The sequence below is a fragment of the Myotis brandtii genome, unplaced genomic scaffold (assembly GCF_000412655.1).
Source record: "Myotis brandtii unplaced genomic scaffold, ASM41265v1 scaffold297, whole genome shotgun sequence".
Classification (NCBI taxonomy): domain Eukaryota; kingdom Metazoa; phylum Chordata; class Mammalia; order Chiroptera; family Vespertilionidae; genus Myotis; species Myotis brandtii.
Genome location: NW_005361351.1, coordinates 2,561,349 through 2,579,733, shown reverse-complemented (window position 1 = coordinate 2,579,733; position 18,385 = coordinate 2,561,349).

Genomic DNA, 18,385 nt, shown 5'->3' with positions numbered 1-18,385 from the left:
TTATGAAATCTGTAAATATCAAACACTATTTTGGGATTTTGTTTAACTTGTGTCAGGAAGAGCCTGAGAAGGTGCCTTCTCACGGGCAGGTGGGATTTAGAATGATCAAAAAATGGAGTTATTTTAACAAAGCCATGACTCTCCCTGCCCTCAATTTTCATTTAATCAGTAACATGTTCTGGTATAATCCAGCTCAAAATTTCTACAAGTCTTCCTGGACCAACCCCACATTTCCTTGGCTATTGCTCTGACCCTGACATATGAGTGACCTTCTGTATCATCTTCTCGGATTCTTTTTTTCATCATGCATCAGGTATAGTTCTGTCAAAAGCATTGGTTACCAGATGTTGGTTTGGCATGAAGTTCCTGCTCTGATAACTCTGTAACCTAAGGCCAGCACTCCACAGATGTGCACAAAATATATGCTTCCTAAAGACACAATGATGTACATTATTTTTTGGTGAGATAATGCTTTCACTGGAATCAAAATGTTAGCAGTATTTTGAAAAAACCATGTTAACAATTTGAAAACTCTATAGGAGATTAAATTCCCATGTAGACGACCAGCTCAGGCTAAGCTTGGCAGTAACATCAAAGACATAAAAGGACCTACTAGGCTTTTTAAAAAACATATTAGGATGACAATAAATTGTGGCTACCTACAGTAAAGTTACAAAAATGTAATATGAAATTTATGAAGCATCCATAAAGCTGGCCCACACTTTTCACAGTCTAATTCACATTTTATTAGATGATATTTCTTTACTCTATTTTAATAGCTGTATTACTTAGTGGCTTTATAATCTTATTCATGTGTATCTCACAGATTTTAGCAACTATCAGTGAAAGGCAATTTAATGGTGCTTGGGTTGTGGAAATAAGGGGTTAGTATCCTTTTCATTAGGAATTTTAGGTTAGAGCATTCTTTTTTAGATGGCAAGGTACACACACACACACACACACACATACACACACATACACACACACACTATACACACTAGCACACACAAATATGTACAATTTCAGCCATTCGGGATCTTGACCCTTCCCATGTCTGGGGAATTCACTGTGTGTGTTGGGGACACTAAAGAAGACCCAAAGTCTGCATCCACTCTTTCTTAACTCCACCCTCACCAAACGGGGATGCAGACCAGGATTACATAAGCTCTGTTTGACACTTCGTATGCAGAAGTAGTGTTACCAGCTGAATTTTAACTCCCGTACTCCAAATTCATGTGTTCAAGTCCTAGACCCAATATCTCAGAATGTCGCTTTATTTGGAGATAGGTCTTTACAGAGGTCACTGAAATGAAGTAATTAGGGTGTGCCTTAATTCAATATGACTTTTATCCTAATAAAAAGGGAAATTATGGACACAGAAATGCAGAGGGAAGACGATGTGAAGAGACACAGGGAGAAGATAGCCATCTACAAGCCAAAGCAAGAGGCTTGGACTAGATCAGTGATGGCGAACCTATGACACGCATGTCAGAGGTGGCACGCGAATTCATTTTTTGGTTGATTTTTCTTTGTTAAATGGCATTTAAATATATAAAATAAATATCAAAAATATAAGTCTTTGTTTTACTATGGTTGCAAATATCAAAAAATTTCTATATGTGACATGGCACCAGAGTTAAGTTAGGGTTTTTCAAAATGCTGACACACCGAGCTCAAAAGGTTCGCCATCACTGGACTAGATTCTCCATCAAAGCTCTCAGAAAGAACCAACCCCACTGACACCCAGATCCCGGAACCTGGCCTCTAAATGTACACAGTAAATTTGTGTTGTTTAAGGTGCTCAATCTATGGCTGTGTTTTGGCAGCCCTAGCAGAATAACAGGGCCAGTGATGCAAGATGGAGACTGAGAAGGAATTTCAGTAGAAGCAGAAGTGATCACGCTCAGTCCTGGGGCCACAGCAGCCCAGCAGTCTCCTATGGCCAGTGCTGATGGTGCTGGATCCTGAGCCTGGTGTCCAGGGGCTGGGGTGGTGTCAGAAGTGCCTCCAAAGACTTGTCTGTGGGACAAGTTTGGCTGTGACTCTGGCTGCTAAGCCTCGGTTGCCTTGGCCCATTTCCCAACCTCCCAATAGCCATTTAAATTTTTATTTTCTTCTTACACTATTCAGAGTTACTATTGGTTACAACTAACAATCTTGATACAGAAATTGGTACCAGGAGTAGTTGTTTCGCCATCAGACACAATGAAAAATACTTGGCAATTCTGTTATAGCACTTTACCAATTTATAGTTTACAAATAATCCTCACAACTCTGGGAGGTAGGACCAAGATGCAGAAGTCCCTCTTGTTCTGTTTTTCTCTGGAGTCTTTTAGGGAGAGGGTGAGGCTAGCTAGTAAAAAAGAAGTGCCATAGTAAACCCGAGTTAGAGCTGCCTGGCATGGATGGAAGCCTGAGAAGCCCTGGGCCAGAGAGAAACTCATCTCCGGGTCTATAGAACAACATCACCAGTGGAGGTGGGCTCTGTGGGGGCCCCATCGCAGTAACTTTATGGGGCCATTTATCCCTTTTATTTCTCAGGGTTTTACTGAGGATAATATTAGATCCTATTCTACCTTGAAGTCCAGAACCAGTTTCAGTAAACAGTATTAGGCAGGGAAACTATGACAGTAGTTTCACACATACACCTTTAATGAATGAATGAGAAATACATCATGTCGCATCTTCATTGGATTTCTATCAGGAGCAATGGAGGCCACATTTAAGAGATAATTCCAGCACTGTTCTTGGCACATGGTGGACCCTTACGCTTAAAGATGCTCGTGTTTGTGTCACACGTGAGTAACAATAAACATTTAAAGACAAATGGCTATAGTTCACACACTGACAAAGCAGGGAGGGTTTTAGTTTGATTACTTGGACCCAGGAGCTATTAGAAGATTGTGTCCTGGAAAATAGGATAAAATACATAAGACAACAATTCCAAGATGTTATGTACAATGGGTAGCCAAACTAGAGAGGAAATAGAAGCTGTTAGAACAGATGAAGTCAAGAAAACACTAGACAAGGTGTTGGAAGGCTTATCAATGAGCATTCAAGGGTTATCTGCAATACCCCAAGAATGAAAAGAGAAAGAAAGAAGAAGAAAGCTGGAGGAATCATCATACCAAAACAGCCTGGCACTGGCACAAGAAAAGGCATATAGATAAATGGAACAGAACAAAGAATCCAGAAATCACCCCAAGCCATTATGTTCAATTAATATATGACAAAGGAGGCTAGAGCATAGAGTGGAGTAAGATAGCGTCTTCAATAAATGCTGTTGGAAAAATTGGACGGTACATGAAAAAATGAAACTAGACCACCAACTTACACCATATGCAAGAATAAACTCAAAATGGATAAAAGACTTAAATATAAATCCTGGAACCATAAAAATTTTAGAAGAAGACATAGGCAGCAAAATCCCAAACATCTCTCGTAGTAATATGTTTACTGATACATCTCCTAGGGCAAAGGAAACTAAGGAGAAAATAAACAAATGGGACTACATCAAAATAAAAAAGCTTCTGCACAGCAAAAGAAACCATCAACAAAATGAAAAGAGAACCCACTGAATGGGAGAATATATTTGTCAATGATACATCCAATAAGGGGTAAATATCCAAAATATATAAGAACTCATACAGCTTAACAAAAGGAAGACAAATAATCCAATTAAATAGGCAAAGGACCTAAATAGACACTTCTCCAAAGTGGACATATAGAAAGCCAAGAGACATGAAAAAATGTTCAAAGTCACCAATCAACCGAGAGATGCAAATTAAAATGACAATGAGGAATGGCTATCATAAACAAATCAATAAATGACAAGTGTTGGTGAGGATGTGGAGCAAAGGGACTGGTGCAGCCACTGTTGAAAAAAATATGGAGTTTCCTAAAAAAATTAAGAATGGAACTCCCATATAACCCATTGATACCACTTCTAGGAATATATCCTAATAAACCAGAAACACCAATCAGAAAGAATGTATGCACCCCTATGTTCATAGGAGCACAATTTACAATAGCTAAGATTTAGAAAAAACCTAAGTGCCCATCAGCAGATTAAAAAACGGTGGTACATTTATACAATGGAATACTATGCAGCTGTAACAAAGAAAGAACTCTTACCATTTGCAATAGCAAGAATGGACCTGGAGAGCATTATGCTAAGTGAAATAAGCCATAGAAAGATAAGTATCACATGATCTCACCCATATGTGGAATCTAATGAACAAAATAAACTGATGAACAAAATAGATCCAGAGACATAGAAGCATGATAAATTTCAGAGGGAAGGCGGGGGGCGGGGCCTTAACTGGGGAACTTATATGCATACTAGAGACCCGATGCACAAAATTCATGCAAGAGTAGGCCTTCCTTCCCCTGGCTGCTGGCACTGGCTTCCCTCTGGCACCCAGGACCCGGGCTTTCCTCACAGCCAGGGCTTCATCTGGAAGGATGTCTGGTCTAATTAGCATATTGTGCTTTTATTATTATAGGGGTCGATGGGGAGGTTGCGGTGCCACCCCCTGTCACGCACAGAGCAGGGTCGATCAGGGGGTTGGGGAGCTCCCCCCTGTCAAACACAGAGCCGCAGGGCAATCAGGGGATTGGGGAGCTCCCCCCTATCAGGCACAGAGGAGGGCTGATCAGGGGGTTGGGGTGCCTTCCCCTGTCACGAACAGAGTAGGGCGGATAGGGAGGTTGTGGCCCCGCCCCCTGTCACACACAGAGCCGCAGGGCAATCAGGGGATTGGGGAGCTCCCCCCTATCAGGCACAGAGGAGGGCTGATCAGGGGGTTGGGGTGCCTTCCCCTGTCACGAACAGAGTAGGGCGGATAGGGAGGTTGTGGCCCCGCCCCCTGTCACACACAGAGCCGCAGGGCAATCAGGGGATTGGGGAGCTCCCCCCTATCAGGCACAGAGGAGGGCTGATCAGGGGGTTGGGGTGCCTTCCCCTGTCACGAACAGAGTAGGGCGGATAGGGAGGTTGTGGCCCCGCCCCCTGTCACACACAGAGCCGCAGGGCAATCAGGGGATTGGGGAGCTCCCCCCTATCAGGCACAGAGGAGGGCTGATCAGGGGGTTGGGGTGCCTTCCCCTGTCACGAACAGAGTAGGGCGGATAGGGAGGTTGTGGCCCCGCCCCCTGTCACACACAGAGCCGCAGGGCAATCAGGGGATTGGGGAGCTCCCCCCTATCAGGCACAGAGGAGGGCTGATCAGGGGGTTGGGGTGCCTTCCCCTGTCACGAACAGAGTAGGGCGGATAGGGAGGTTGTGGCCCCGCCCCCTGTCACACACAGAGCCGCAGGGCAATCAGGGGATTGGGGAGCTCCCCCCTATCAGGCACAGAGGAGGGCTGATCAGGGGGTTGGGGTGCCTTCCCCTGTCACGAACAGAGTAGGGCGGATAGGGAGGTTGTGGCCCCGCCCCCTGTCACACACAGAGCCGCAGGGCAATCAGGGGATTGGGGAGCTCCCCCCTATCAGGCACAGAGGAGGGCTGATCAGGGGGTTGGGGTGCCTTCCCCTGTCACGAACAGAGTAGGGCGGATAGGGAGGTTGTGGCCCCGCCCCCTGTCACACACAGAGCTGCAGGGCGATCAGGGGGTTTGGGCGCTGCCCCCTGTCATGCTGATCCCGGTGCCGGGAGCCTCGCTGCTCCGCTGATCCCGGTGCTGGGAGGCCTATTACCCTTTTACTATATAGGATAGAGGCCTGGTGCATGGGTAGGGGCTGGCTGGTTTGCCCTGAAGGGTGTCCTGGATCAGGGTGGGGGTCCCCACTGGGGTGCCTGGCCCGTCTGGGTGAGGGGCTGAGGGCTGTTTTCCGGCTGGCGAGTGACTAAAGCTTCCAACTGCTCCTTGTTTTCTTCTCTCTTTTTTTTTTTTTTCTGGGCCAGCTTTAGCTCTGAGGCCTCGCTGCTGAAAACATCGATACAATGTTGCAATCCGAGCCCGGCTGAATGGAAGCCGGTTTCTGGTGTTTTGTTTAGCTTCTTATTTGCAACATAGTATATAGTTGCTTAGAGTTGCAACTGAGAGGCTGGCAAGTGAGGCGGGGAACGTTGGAGTCCGCAGCAAGCAAGCCTCATGCTCGCTTCAGTGCCTGGCTGCCGGCCGCCATCTTGGCTGACAGTTAATTTGCATATACTCACTGATTAGCCAATGAAAAGGGTAGCGGTCGTACGCTAATTACCATGTTTCTCTTTTATTAGTGTAGATATGGAAATCAACAATAGAGTGATGAAGGCCTGGGAGGGGTAGGTGAGGGGTGGAGGGGATCAATGGGAAAAACAAACAAACAAACAAACAAACAAACAAAGGGACATCTGTAATACTTTCAACGTTTTGTTAATAAAAAGAGTAGAGAGATATTATAATCTTGGTGCTTATTGCATCATGAAAATTAGAAATATCCTAGAGTTTAGGATTCCAGTAAAAAGTACTGAGAGTGTCGGGTGTAAATGGAGTTTTGGGCTTCAGATGAAGGAAGGCCTGGGGTCTGCTCTATGTCTACACATTTATCCTAATCTCATGGCCTTAACAACTTCCTCTCTATAGTGTCACCACACTGATAGCTCTGTTGAACTGTGGTTCCAGGATTCCAGTGTCACTCAACAGAGACTGGTGATTCACTGGCACCTTAAGTCTAAGAGCTCCAAACCAAACTCATGCCTATCCCTGCTGTTACAAACCCTTATTAGTAGTGCCTTCCTTTATAGACTCAGCGCCACACTCAGTTTCTCATCAACTACCAAACCCCAGGGCTTCTCTGGCCTTCCTATATCTTGTCTCCACAAGTAAATCACCTGCTGAGTCCTGTGGACTCAATAACTCCAACCTCTATCCCATTTGTCTCTATTATTTTTTCCATCAATGCTCTCATAAGTCATGCCTTTTCAGGTGGTGTTTGATTTTCCTCTATTCTCTTCCTTCCCCAGTCTGATTTATATGTGTCATAGAATAATTATTCCAGAAAAACAGCCCTAATAATGACCCTCAATTGCTGAAAATCTTTGAATGGCTCTTTGTTCTTGAAACTAAAGTATATACTCCTTTGCTTAGCATTTTAAAGTGCTTCAAGATCACATCTGTCAAACTCTCTAACAACTTCCCTTCATGTATTCCATAGGCCAGCTAAACTGAATTATCCTTTTTTTTTTCATATATATGCACAGTTTGTTTTCCCTGCTGTAGGCATTGTCACTTCCCCAAATTGGAATACACTTTCCATCTCACTTTCTGCATATCTGAACTTTTAATCTTTCTACAAATAGAGCCCAATTGCTGCCTCCTCTCTAAGCCTTCCTTGATACCTCTCTCTTATCAAGATAAAAGAGAGATTTTTTTCCTTTGAACTATCAAAACATGGTATAAAATAATCTGTTATAGTCCTCAACATTCATGAATTGTCTATCTTTTTATGTGGGTTATTGCTACACAGTTCTCAAGAGTTTAAGGATTTTTTAGAGTATGTGACAAAGCAAGTAGTTCAACACATTTCACATAGAAGATGTTCTTTTAATATTACAAATATCCCAGCACATTTCACATAGTAAATGTTCATTCATATATAATCAAATGCATTTTAAAAATCTGGAATATAAAATGCCATTAACATAAAGCCTATTTAATACTATATAAACATAACTGTGTACATATTTCACCAAAGAAGATACAACATGACTAATAAGCACATATAAAGATGCCCAACATCCCTAGTCATCAGGGAAATGAGCATTAACACCACAATGAAATACCACTGCTCTAGATATCACTCACTAGAATAACTACAATAAAAAAGGCAGATAATAACTAATTTCTGGAAGGATGTGGAGAAACTTAAACCTCTACTATACAATGGATGGGAATATAAATTGTGCTGCCATTTTGGAAAACAGTTTGTCAGTTTCTTAAAAAGTTAAATATAAATTTATCATGCGATCCAGCAATTCTAACCCTAGGAATCTACCCAAGAGAAACAGAAATATATATATTTTAATTTTTTCTTTATTGATTAAGGTACTACATATATGTACTGGTTAGGCTTATATGCATGCATATAAGTCCTTTGGTTGATCTCTCCCCCTTACCCCCACCCTCCCATACCTTCCCTCTGAGGTTTGACGGTCTGATCAATGCTTCTATGTCTCTGGATCTGTTTTTGTTCATCAGTTTATGTTGTTCATTATATTCCACAAATGAGTAAGATCGTGCGATATTTATCTTTCTCTGACTGGCTTATTTTGCATTATGCTGCGTGAAATAAGCCAGACAGAAATATATATTCACACCAAGACTTGTATGGGGATGTTCTTTGTGGCTTTCTTCATAATAGCCCCAAAGTGGAAATAATTCAAGTCTGCATCAACTAGTATTTGATAAACAAAATGTGTAATCCTATTTAATAAAAGCCTAATATGCAAATCAATCAAATGGTGGAACTACTGGTGAAATGACCAGTTGCTATGACACACACTGACCACCAGGGGGCAGATGCTCAATGCAGGAGCTGCCCCCAACCTGCAGGCCCCAGGCCAGCCACCGGTCACCCCACCGGTCACCCCATAGATCGGCCCTGATCGTTGGCCAGGCCTAGGGACCCTACCTGTGCACGAATTTCATGCATTGGGCCTCTAGTATTCATATAATGGAACATTATTTGGCAATTAAAAAAATGAATTACTTATATGGGCTCCAACTTGGATAAACCCTGAAAACATGCTGAATGAAAAAAAGCCAGGAACAAAAGACCACATAGTATATGATTCCTTTATGTAAAATATCCAAGAAAAGGCAAATCAGTAGAGATTGAAAATAGATTCCTGGTTGCATTCAGGAGGGTTGGTGTGGGAATGAGGAGTGACTGCAGATGGGCAATGGGCTCCTTTTGTGATTTTAAAATCGGATTATGGTGCTAGTTTCATAGCTCTGTAAATTTACTGAAAATCATTGAATAGTACACTTAAAATGGGTGAATTTTATATTATGTAAATTAGACCTCCATAAAGCTGTTAAAAATTTGGACTTCCAGCCCTGACCGGTTTGGCTCAGTGGATAGAGCGTCGGCCTGTGGACTTGGGGGTCCCGGGTTCGATTCCGGTCGGGGGCATATGCCTTGGATGCGGGCACATCCCCAGTGCGGGGTGGGCAGGGGGCAGCTGATTCGATGTTTCTCTCTCATCGATGTTTCTGGTTTTCTATCCCTCTCCCTTCCTCTCTGTAAAAAATCAATAAAATATATTTAAAAAAAATTTGAACTTCTAGCTTGTACAACCTTTATATATTGGCAGAATAAAATAAAACTAGCTTCTTTTAAAAAAAATACCATAAAGGGATAATATACAGAATTTGTCTAATTCTAGTTTTTATGTTTTAATAGAATAGCTGTTTGGACTAATGTAACAATATAGAGGGGCTATGTTCTTCACATAAGCCATTAAAATAGAAGTACATTTTTAAAGAAAAAAAATCACATTTATTTTTTAAACAATAGTTTTGTAGCTACCTTAAATTCTCAACAATTAGGTTAGAAAGAATTGCTTTACTAAGACTTTATTGGATCTGATCTATTAGTTGTCATATAGATGGTCAGTACATAGCAATCTTGTACTAATTAATTATTCATCCCAAGTCTATTAGCAAATATTTACCACTTATAGCCCAATTAAAATTGAACCCAGGCTGCTACCAAATACAGGTCATTCTAAAGCTCTTCTCAAGAGAAATATAGGCTTGTTAATAGAAGCATTGCCAAGGAAGTCCTACTCAGAGGGTAATTATTCAGAGATCAATAAGAAATTTAGGGACAAGGGCCACATTCAACACTCACAACTCTATTATTGTTCATTTTAACCAATATCACATTCATTGAGGCTGAGTGATAACATAAATCTGGAAAGAGGAAGGTGGGTTTCCAGGCAGTAATGAGTAAATCAATACTTCCATCATAAAGCACCAAGACCCTAAGTCTGTAAGTGTACATGGTGGCATTTGATTGGGAGAGGGAGTGATTCTCATCCCTCCCCCCTCTCCCATTAGCCTGTCTCCTTGAAAAAGCAATAGGCCAAGAGGGTGTAAAGTCTCTGTTCCTTGGAACTATTGCTCAGGGGACTCTCCAGAGGAGACCATCACAGGCTGGCTGTGACCATGAGGAAGTGGGCATGGTTTCCCGTGGAACTCGTCTCCACTGGGGTCCTGGAGGTTCCCCTGAAGCCACCTATAGTTGAACCAACAACTCCCTCATCTTGCTCAGATTCTGTGTCCCCCAAACCACCAGTTGGTTGTCATGTGCCTTTCTGTACACCAGCCCAGCTGGACTGATGTCTTGTGCCACATAAGAAATTTATGGCAGCAGCCAGTATCCACCTCAACCCCAAAGAGTTTAGTTGACATGAGTCTTCCCTTGAAGAAAGATGCCTTCAGTTAGATTAGGCATCTGGTCCTGCATGACAAAACAATAGCCCCAAGGGTGGACTGCCTGACTCAACATCGCCCACGGGGGCTTTGGGGACTTGGCTCCCCAGGACGACCTTCACCAGTGGAAGGGTGAGTAGACCAAAGCCAAGTCCCCTATGTATCTGTTTCCATTTTCACTTAAACGGTTTCTATGTAAGAATGGGATAGTAGGGAAGAGGGGGTAGATGTGCCTCTATTAGGAGAAACGATGTAGATTGGTTTAATGGAGATTTTGAGACTTCTGAGAGGAAAGGGTGGAAGCATAGGGGAGGCAAAATTTAACCTCTACCTTCATAGGGTTTTCACCTGGGCCTGAGAATTACATTGACACAAGACACAAGAGAAAAGCATACAGGTCCATTAAATATACATTTTATGTGACACAGTAGCTCTCATAAGGAAATTAAGATTTACTAAATGCTTTTAAACTACATTGAACAAAGAGAGGCAATTGTGGAAAAGTAACTAGACTATTTGGGAGGCTGAAGATAAAAAATAATTTTAACAATGTCAATTTGTACAGAATTTCCTAGACTTCAATTCCCTCTCCTGGATGCTAAGAATGCTACCTTCCTCCTGGTACAGGGGAGACACCTTCCACGTGGGAGTCTTATTGCCTCTTCCAGGAAGAAGAAGAGTGAGGACTGAGCACCCTCCTAGCCCTAATGTTTTGTTCAGTGCCTATAGCTCAAAAATAATCCTTAGGCTCAAGTGGCATATTTTGAGGTGCTATATTCTGTCCCTCTTCAGAAGAAAGAACATAAACAAAGACTTCACATCTGTTTAATGGCTTATACTTTCTCAATATACATTTTGAATATACATCAATGTACATTCTTGAGTATACATTTCTGCATTTGCCCATCACAGCTATCCCATAAGGTTGACCAAGAAGATGTGGTCATTTCCATTCTCCAGCTCAGAAAAGTGAGGCTTGCCCAGGTCAGAAAGTGGAGCTAGACTTGGAGCCCTAGAGCCTTCAATCTTATTCCATGGCTCCCTACAATGCAGAGTAACAACATGTCTTAAAACATGCTGGAAAAGAGCATAAAATCATTACTTGAGGGGCGTCTCTCATGGCTCAGTGCCTTGCACGGGCTGATCTACATGGATTGGAAACAAGATGGAGATGGCAGCATGTTGTCCTTTGGGTTTGTGGCACGGGGAAGCTGGCACAGCCATGCTAATGCAGTACCAGATGTTGGCACTGCAGGCTCCCCAGGACGACCTTCACCAGTGGAAGGGTGAGTAGACCAAAGCCCAGGCACCTCCACTTCCCAGACATGCCCTGAGACTAGTGTGGATTCCAAGGCTGACTCATTATGCAAAGACGACTATCTACTCTGAAAACCCCAGGCAGCCCTGGCTTCCCTTGGCTCCTCACCCCCATTCAGCAAGCTTGGGTTTTAATGACAGGAAGTGGCCAGTTGGCTACAAAGGATGAGAGAAATGGTGAAATCATGGATAGAGACCATGATTTCCACTTTCTCACCACCCCCTTCCTTCATTCATAAAGTGAAAGTAGTCATTCTTTTTAAGTAGCCAAAATATGTGAGACTGTTTTTGTTCTAACAATAAATAAACATAAAGCTCCCCAAACTCAAGATTTCCCTCATTGGTAAACAGGGCATGTTGGTTTTAAACGTGCAAGGCTGCACTGTAGAGAATGTCAGGGAAGGTCCTAACAGCCCATTCCCATGCATGCCAGAGAGCGGCCATCTGCAGTTTATTAGTGATATTCCCATGAATGGCTGCTGTCGACAGGCCTCCAGCTGGCTGTGTGCTCGTGCATTATTAGAAGAGACTTTGAACACTCCACAAACATTGTAAATAGCCTCAGTGTAGCTGATTGTTGTTCATAATGGCATTATTAAAATGGGGGGGAAAAACTTACTTTAATGAAGAATGCTAACAGACAACATTCCATGGAAAATGTTTACTTGTAAGTTTGTGTCCTTAGCTGATTGTTGTTCATAATGGCATTATTAAAATGGGAAAAAAACTTACTTTAATGAAGAATGCTAACAGACAGCATTCCATGGAAAATGTTTACTTGTAGGTTTGTGTCCCGAACTGTGAAACTGGCAATTTCAGACAGGAACAGTAGTGAGTCCATGATGGCTTAGCATCCTGAAATGCAAGGGTTAACAGCTGTATGAAAATATCTGGGGTGAGCTGCTGAGAAAAGCTACAGTCTGCATGGAGGTCAAATGATGTTTCAGTTTAAAAGGGAGAGTTCAGTTAACCATCCTCTACCCTGCAAGACAAAAAAAGTCACCTCCAGTTCAACGAAAGGGTCACAAAAACAACATCTAAGCTTTCTTTATGTGCAGACGCTCCAATTAATCCACTGCCTTCATATACTGGTGGTCTTTCCTTGGGGTTCTGTAGGACACTTTTGGCTGTTCAGCTTGATTGAGATGGCAGCTGGATGCAGACAGGAGAAGCTGTGCAGAAGGGTCCTCCCCACCCCATGTCTGTGCAGAGATCCCTCATGATGACAACCCAGAGTTGAGCAATTTGGAGCACATCAGCCTCTTCCAGACAAGTAAAGAACCTGTGCGCCAATGAAGTCATTGTTTCAGGGTGTTTAAAGAACAGATGAATGATAATAGAAAAAGAAAATAAGGACGACAATAAAACTAGGTCTCTTTATTCTAGGAAAGCTTTACAGTGTAAGCTAAGATGCCACATTGCTCCGAATATCTAAATCTCTACATAGTTTTATCTTTATCAATGAATATATATAAAGCACTCACTGAATCTTTGTCTGCTTTTGAATTTACAGGCATAGAGAGTCTATGCGGTATCTACCCATATCTCAGAATTACATTTTAGTCAATAACCTATTTCAGCTCAAAAAAACCTTTGGCTGAAGCTATTAATCATAGCATATTTCACTGCTCAATGTTATTTTCCTTCTCAGGGTTGGTTTTATAACTGTCTAGGGTTAAGAAATGCTAAAAAGAAATCTTCCATCAAAATTCTTTTCCCATTTACCTGCCTTTCTGCTACTGCTGAACATCCATCTGTAGACATCTGTTTCTTTTTAGCTGCTACAAGAGTATACTCTCAAAATTATTCATCAGGAAAATATCTATTTATAATATCTAAGACACTACTAGTAATTATAATGTTTATTATTCTTGTTCATATAGATAGAAACAATGGTTAAAATTGTTGTGTGCCAATCAGTAGGCTAAGAATCATATTATCTCATTTAATCTTTCACAAACATCATTAAAATGAAGCTACTGCTATATAACTTGGTAAAATAGCTAGGATGTGATAGACCTGTCCCATTGGGTGAGCACCTCCCTCCTTTCTTTCCCTTTATTCAACTTACATTTACTTCCCATTCTTCCTTCCTCCAAGTTATTCTTTTTCCTTCATTTTCCCCTTGCGCCTCCCTCTCTTTTCCCATTTAAGGCAGAGAAAACTCAATGAACCATCCTTTTCTAAATTGTGTCATTAGAACATATATTTAAAAATAGGATTCAAATAATACTTTTTTCCCCTCAATTTACTGTTGTCCCCAGCTACTAAGGAACTGGACACTGACATCCTTTGTTCTTGCTGGTTTGTCGCTAAGGACTAAGTGCAAGTCATTAAGGTTCAGAGAGTTCAGGCTGATTGTGCCTCATTTATTCAATTGCCAAGGACACACAGTGGTATGGCTAATTATTGCTTAGAAGGTACTTGAAGTTCCTCCGATGAAAATGGCCACGGAGGAGCACAGAGTCATTACCGTAATCACAGCTGCAAAACAAACACTTTTTTGTGGCAGGTCACAAACCTATGAACTGAGTCACACCGTGGAGGGTGGGATTAACCTTACAGAGCTGGATGTGATGACTGGCTGCATGGCCACATACCCTGACTACCTGGTCCCTGAAAGAATGAAGGGCCCCGGGCAGGTTCTGGGAGGATCTCAGAGGAACAACTCTTCTTTCCTGCACCTTCATGCAAGGCCCACAGACGCTCAGCTCCATCCACCCTGCCTGGAGTTGTGCAAAGGATGAGACTGGCATTCACAGGACCTATCAAACACTAGGAAGTTATCCCTGGCCCCGTTCCTCTCCCTCCTTCCCTTTCCTCCAAATACCCTGTCCCGGTTCTGCCATTTCTAGTTCAGAACTCCCCTCTGTCCCAGGAGAAGAGGGCTTGTCTGAGGATCTCAGCAAAGATCTTAGCACTTGAAGAGGCTGCACTGTGAAAAGCTATTATAATGATCAGCCTGCATTTCAACTGTCGTGGTTTGTTTGCCATGCCGTGTTTGATGGGTTGTAAACATAACAGAGTAACTCTCATTACACAGCATCTGTGATTTGCTAGTTAGGGGTTTGATCACACAGTATCCACACTCACTGCCACAGATAGCGCAGTGATAGTACTGGTACCCTGACCGTCTTCCCTGAACTTTTGGGGGCACCCACCCCTGTACTGATCGTCACCCTCCTGTGCCTGCTGTGCCCTGGTATAAATACAGGAACCCAAGAGATGAAAAACTGCCTTTCTCTTATCATCGAGGATGCTTAGCATACACAAGATTACATTAGAAGATGTCCAGCTTCTGCCTAGTGGGCAAGTCCACAGTGAGGGGAGATCAAAGGCATGGAGCTTCCAAACTGCACTTACATTTAATATTGCAAGAGTCAGGAGGGCAGATTAAAATAGGCTTTTCTTGCAGTAAAATTTGGGGGTCTGTTCCGCATTGCTGAGTGTTTAATCCAGCCAGGAGCCGGGTTTCCACAGAGCTTCTGCAGGCCTCCAGCTCCCAGCTCCATCTTTGATGGAAGGTCTTCCCTAGAGACTGTCCTCCCTTCCCAACAACGGGATCCAGCTTCAGAGCAGCACTTTTTCCTCCATGGCAAAGGCAGCAGGACAACAAAAACACTCAGTTTTGGGAAAAGAATTTGTACACAAGTATGACAGGATATTCAGAAAACCGGTGCAAAGTGCATCACCTTATTCAACACAAAGTATGTGAGAGGTGTATTTGTATTGTGTTGGCAATTCCCTCCTATCAGGTAGGTCTTCGGTTTCATTATTATGATTAGTATTATTATTGATATTATCATCATCACCTTTATTTTATTACTATTATTATTAATTCACCACCTGCTACAGCAAAGGCCAGAAACCGTAAATTCTTTAAAAACCCAGGGAAAGAAGTGGCCCCAATGTCATCATTTCCAGTACCTGCTGCTGGGCAGAACACTCTAAACCAGAAAGGCCTTCTTTAAAAAAATTATTATTGAGAGTATTACAGAGGTCCCCTTTCCTCCCCCCTCTTGGTCCCCCTCCACCTGGTTGCCACCCTGCACCAGACCTCCCCCACCCCGCCATCGTCTGTGTCCATAGGTAATGCATATAAGATGAAAGGCCTTATTCTTAACGCATTATCGAGTAGATTCCAGGGCTTCCTTCCATAAAAACCTTGCAGATGCTCAGGAGGCTTTTCATCTCTGGACCAAATTTCTCTTTCTTTCATGTAATTCAACTTCATTTAAGGAAATTAGAGTATACAGTACTGGGTAAAACAAGAAGCACACAAATATCACTTCTGAGAGCTCATAGTTCAGGAAGGTGTGTGTCCTCAGGTGTACTGCCCTGCTTCCTTCTGAGGGTGCACGCACAGCACTTTTTCTTCTGGCCAGAGCTCTGGGCGTTTGCTGTCACCCAGGGGCACATCTTAGCTTCTTCTGGCCCCAGCTTGACATCTTGAAGAGATATTAGCAACTTGTGTTTGCATGTGAGGAAAGTGTAGCTAAGTTTGCCCAAGGACACACAGCCATTAGCTGGGGAGGCAAGAGTTAAGCTCTGGTAACATCTGATTCCAAATCCTAATCATGGCTGCTCACCAACCATCCTGAAATCAACACACAGTTCTATTCACGTCCAAACTAAGTTGGCAGAAAAAACTAACCAGAATTTAGAGCATATTTCTAATAATTGTTTAAGTTCTTTATTCTAATGTGTATGCAATTAGATAAATAAATATTAATGTGTTTTGAATACAGAACACTGCCTCAGCACCTGTTGGTGATGTCATATAAAATATGGTGAACACACCATATTACCGCTCTAAAATTAGATGAGAAATAAACTCTGAAAAAAAGAAAAAGAAATAAACTCTGAAAAAAAGAAAAAGAAATAAACTCTGAAAAGTGTATGGGCTCAAGGGTTTTGCTTAGCAGACTGTGGATGTGTATTATAACTTATGACAGTTCAACTTACAATTTTTTGACTTTACGATGGTGCAGAAGTAACATGCATTCAGTAGGAACCATACTTTGAATTTTGGTGTCCTGGGCTAGTGACATGTGGGGCGATACTCGTCAACATCTGATACTCTACAGTGTACTGTGTTGCCAGCCTTTTTTGTATACTGTGGATTGTGTTTTCCCATCCCATAATGTCTACAAATGCCCATCTGGGTCTCCTGTTTCCGGTAAGAAGAAGAGGAAGGCAAATACTATTGAGATGAAACTCAAGATAATCTCCCAACTGTGGGCTAATATAAACGTTCTGAGCATGCTTAATGTGGGCAAGGCTAAGTTGTTATGTTCAGTAGATTAGGTGTGTTAATGCATTTCTGACTTAATGATAGGTCTATTGGAGCAGAAACCTTCTTAAGTCGAGGAGCATCTGTATACACTCATTCTAACAATGTTGCCCTATGACAGCACCAGTCCTTCAGATGGCTGAAAGCAAAGAAAACCTCTGTCCCTCCCAAAGTAGAGGCCAAAGCAAAGGCTTTGAAGCAAAGAAAGAATTGCTAAGAGACGTCCACAGCCACACACAAAAAGATCCCCACATCACCCACCTTCCGACGGCCCAAGACACTGCTGAAGGCAGCCCAAATATGCTCAGAACAGTGGCCCCAGAAGGAACAAACTTGACCACTATGCCATCATCAAGTTCCCCCTGACTACCGAGTCAGCCATGAAGAAGACAGAAGACAACAATGCACTGTGTTCATGGCAGGTGTGAAGGCCAAAAAAGCACCAGATCAAACAGGTTGTGAAGAAGCTCTATGGCATTAATGTGGCCAAGGTCATCATCCTGATCAGGCCTGATGGAGAGAAGAAGGCATATGTTGAACTGGCTCCCGACTATGATGCTTTGGATGTTGCCAAAAAAAATTGGGATCATCTAAACTGAGTCCAGATGGCTAATTCTAAATATAAAAACATTTTCATAATCATTTATTTAAACATTTCTTAAGTGACTTGAGATCTTTGAATCAAAGTTTTAACCCATAAATTATATGTCATTCAATGGATACTTTTAGCTTTTATTTATTTTTTTTTAGCTCTGATTCCTCCCCCCCACCCCCGCCATTTTATAGATGAAGCTTTAAAAATACTCCACACATTTAAAGGGGAAAAAAAATAGCAGAGTAGATGCTGAATAAATTCCAGTGCATTTTCCTCCTTTATATCTTCTTTCAGAGGGAAATTAACTTCTCTGTCAGGGTATAGAGTCTGCATCTTCTTCAGTCATCAGTTTGTGATTGGGGAACTCAGAGGGGTGTAGTAGATCTGGCTACCAGCATGGAGAGGTATGTTTCTGAAATGTTCTTAGAACTAATAAAGCTATTCACACCTGAACTAGACTTTTAAAAAATGAATTTACAGAAACCAAGAGAATGAGATTAACAAAGGACCTGGAAAGGCTGATTACTATTTCCTGGCAGCACTGGGCCATCGAAATGCCCCTGAAGGTTGAGAAAGTGTCTTAGATTGTGGGGCGGTTCTTCCTCCCCAGACTAGGGGAAGGTGCACACCAGCCCCAGCCGAGATGGGACTTGCCCTGGATCAATCCTGTGACTGGCTGTGACACTGTCATTCCCCAAATCATGGCTTATTCTAAGATTTGAAAGCCCCAAACGAGTAATTAACTGCTTGCCTCTT